Source organism: Bactrocera neohumeralis, chromosome 4 (genome assembly GCF_024586455.1).
Source record: "Bactrocera neohumeralis isolate Rockhampton chromosome 4, APGP_CSIRO_Bneo_wtdbg2-racon-allhic-juicebox.fasta_v2, whole genome shotgun sequence".
Lineage (NCBI taxonomy): Eukaryota > Metazoa > Arthropoda > Insecta > Diptera > Tephritidae > Bactrocera > Bactrocera neohumeralis.
The window spans coordinates 57,712,271-57,716,505 of record NC_065921.1 but is presented as its reverse complement, the minus strand read 5'-3'; the positions used below and the strand labels follow the sequence as shown (position 1 = coordinate 57,716,505).

Below are 4,235 nucleotides of genomic sequence, written 5' to 3'. Positions count from 1 at the left end.
CCATTTTTGATACACAGAATTACTATTGGCAGAATCGGATTCTGTGTGTATCTCACACATTGACCGATATTTTCGATCAAAAGTTAGCTATAGATACTGAGGTACACATATTCGATACGAAGAGGCTTGTACAGTTTTAGTTGGATTTAGACAATTTTTGGACATGACGTAGTATACTTATTAATGCAAAGTTTTAGCCTGTTATATCATTTTGTACTAGAAAGTGAAAAAATCAATTGGAATTTAAAATAGTGTTATATGGAAAGTAGGCGTATTAAATTTAGGCGACATTGGCTCAGGGAATTTGGTTGCAATAGCTTTAGTAGTTTAGGAGGTATGTACATTAAACTTACTGGAGGACGGGATCACTCCCACTTTTTAAAATTCTTGCTGCGGGTGCACCATGCTACTGCGATCTCCTATACAAAATTACAGTTTTATATCCTAATTTAGTGCTCAGTTATGGCGCTTTATAGGTTTTAAGTAAATGGCGTTTTGTGGGCGTCGCAGTGGTATGATTACGCTCATCTACGAACTCGAATTTTTTTATACTAAAGAACCTGTATACCAAGTTTTATCAAGATATCTAAATTTTTGTTCAAGTTACAGCACGGACGGACAGACAGACAATCAACCGGATTTCAACCTTTCTCGTCATCCTGATCATTTGTATATAATCCTATATCTATCTCGATTAGTTTTAGGTGATACGTACAATCGTTAGGTGAACAAAACTATAATACTCTGTAGCCAAAGGTGCAAGAGTATAAAAACACTAATTTACGGATAAAGATTATGTTTCTGGAAAGGCATTCGTAAAACTTATAATGATTTCGCTCTGTTTTTTATTAATTTTTTACCTTTTTGTTATAGGAACCTAAATGTGTTCGAGGGAATGGTTTTGCGGAAGATTAATGGCTCTTTGCGCATTCGGAACGGCAAGTACCGCAGTCGGAGGAACGATGAGCTGTAAGAGATATACGACGTCATTGCTTTAATTCAGCGAATCAAGAGACGGCAGCTGATCTTGCTAGGCCCTTTTATCAAGATTGAAGAGAACACTCCAACTTTGAAAGTTTTCGAAGGAGTACCCGCCGGTGGAAGCAGAGGAAGTGGAAGACCTCCACTCCGTTGGAGAGATCAGGTGGAGAAGGACCTGGTTGCACTTAGTATTTCGAATTGGCGCCAAATAGCGCAGAGAAGAACTCCGTAAAGTGTGAAACCGAATTATAATATAGTCTGATTGTGACTACTGACTAATGAGAAAAGGCTACTAACAATACCTCTATAATATTATACTTAAGTCTTACAAACTCGTCAAGGTCATTGTGAATCTATTTCCCCGCACATGAACTATTTATTGTTTACGTAGAAGCTAAACAGTCGCCATCCGTATTGCAACCATATCGGGCAACATATGGCACAAACATATTTACATGCCTGCATCATCAATCAATGATCAATCAATTCAACCTTCTTGCTCCTGCTTTTGCGTGGGAACAAGGCCACTTCAGGGGTCCAGATGATGCCGCTCAACAACGCGCCGTCTACAAGCTTACCAAATTAAAACGTGAATGCGAGGGTAAATGTCAACTGCGAGGAGCATCGAAGAGCGTCGGGACATAGTGGCAACAACAAGAGCAGTTGCAATCTATTGGTTGAATGCTCGTGAGGTAGAACGATTTGCAAAACTTTTCGACGAGCACATTTACGAGTCATGCACACACATATCCTCATACAAACTCTTTTAGACAGGCCAATTAAGTTGCATGGCGAAACTTTTAATTATCGTTTGACCAAATTGCCCGATCTGAGTAAAGAATACGAGTGAAAGCTCATACGTAAATGCAGCTGGGAAGACAGAACTGCTCGTGCATGCATACATACGTGCGCAGGCAACAGTTTTGTTAGTGAAAGTTAAGGCCAAGTGATAAGGAGCCGTATAAAAGCGTACTGATTGATGATTTTCCGCTTAAAGTGCATGAAATATGAAACAGATGGTGGTAGTGGACGATCAGTGAGTAAGTGAATAAATGGTGCAATGTGGATCGTAGGCTGGTAAAACGGATTCAGGAACAGATAAACCAGAACTCTGAAATATGATTTCGTGCAGAGTTATGGAGTGAAAAGAAATAAATTGAGACTAATCTTACTCAGCTTTATAGCTAACTGTTCTAACCGAGAGCAGTCGTAAAGCATTCCTGTCTTATGAATTTTTTGTCAAAAACCGAACCTATATTTATAAAATATATGCATATTGATTTCGATTAGTCAGTTTTCATGGAAGCTTTATACTATAGTGGTCTGATCTGAACAACTTCTTTTGAAATTTCGTGAAACTATCTCGGCAAACAAAAAACTTTGCCATATAAGGACATGATTTCAACCCTTCAGTTTTTGTGTTAGGTATTTGTTTTAGTTGCCCGATATTGTCGATTTCGACAAATTTTTTGTGAAGAAGAGTGTTACAAACTTCGTAGCAAACTAAATATATCCAATTTACGGTATCAAAATGACAGTGACAGCAATTATTGTAATGTGTCGATGTAATGGTTACCATTATGCAGTTTACGCCGAGAGCATAGTTCTAATTGGTGAAGTCTTGCATGAAAATTAAGATAACATCAGCTTTGTCTGTACCGTCGTGGCACATAATTTGCTATTATTTGAAATGCTTTTACGCGCTTATAATATTATCTATAGGCGTAAAAGTTTTCGAACACACATTGAGGAGTTTTACAAGAAGATCTATGTACAACGGTATGTAACACCAATAAACCAGAAAGCATTTTATTTTTAAAAAATCATATTCTCTTTTAATTGCTTCACTATATATGTAGTACCTAGAATCCGGAGCTTTTCGAGAAGATACGACGCCAACAATTGCCCATCAAGTATTCGACGTTCACCTATGTATGTCTATGTGCCGGTAAGCGATTTAATCAAAAATTACCTTTTCCGAACAATTTTGGAGTCGGTTATACTGTGCCTTGGCCGCGTTATTTAGTATTTCTCGCCTGTCTATGTGAACAGGTTTTGCCGTTGTGGGTCCCTTGGTCGCTAAAGCGAATATATTGGTCATGCAAATATTACATTTGAATGGTCGTTATTCATTGTTACTAAAGGACTTGACAATATTTCTTAGGAATCCATTGCCGAGCATGATAATGCGGGAGCAGTATTCGTTTCGTTCATTATGTTGACCTTGAGTGCAGCTTTTATGTGTGTTTTGGGATTTTTAACGGCAACGATAAGTCAAAAGGAATATTGATATTTAGGATATTGTCATTGTGTAATCATTTTAAGCCGTAAATTTAATGATTGCTTTATCTACTTGAGTTTTGTGCTTTTAATAGTGAAATGTGTAATAATTTAGGATAAGGAATATAGGGATCGTACAGTATAGTAGTAGGAGAGTATACAGTTGATTCGTCTAGGCGGATTTTCGCAGATACCTTCAGACTGCCATTATTTAGTTGCATAATATAAGGTTTCACCTTTTTCAGTATGACTTTTGGAACGCCACCCTATCTCATTTTATAAAGAGGCAGATGAGACAAGTTAAGTTGTGTTCTAGCGTATACAGGTTTAGGTTACCATTTTTTTACTAATACCATATTATATTTCCTCACAGATAGACAAATTGAGCACATCATATTATTGCTGTGATTGGGAGGATGTTATTCTTAATTCAACTAACGCGGAGGAGAACAAGAAATTAATGAAGATTATAGCCTTAACAATACTTTTATATAGTAATCCTGATCTGGATAGAAACTGACCAGATATTGGAACGGTAGTAAATAAAAAATAATAATTGAGAATAGTTAATACTGGAAGAAAGACATAAAGCGTATAAAGTTCAATATAACTGGATACAGGCATACATTTAGTAAAAAAATAGATATCATTTTGGGAAACAGTAAATGGTCGTCAAATAAGTAATTTGTGTTTTTTTAGACTTGGAAAATATTTTGACTTTAATAGAAGCTCAACTAGTAAATTCTGCCCTTAGTTCCCATTGTGATATACACGTGTCAAGGCAAATTGAAATCTTTAAGACGTTTTTGTTAAAACGTTATGGAGAAAAAAAGGAGCTATGAATCTCTGAATGACCTGGTTATAAACTTAAGAACCGCTCGCCATAGGTTTAGGTTACTGTGCTTAAAAATTCATTCATTTGTGCGGAGACCCAACCTGGCACACTTATGGTAACTTTGCAATATAAATTGCAG

The 4,235-nt window shown here is 36.7% G+C and overlaps 1 pseudogene; it reads left to right on the top strand.

Annotated features, from left to right (window-relative positions):
- Nucleotides 1-2,537: 2,537 nt before the first annotated feature.
- LOC126755789 (odorant receptor 35a-like) lies at nt 2,538-3,271 on the top strand (annotated as a pseudogene).
- The last annotated feature ends 964 nt before the right edge of the window (nt 3,272-4,235 follow it).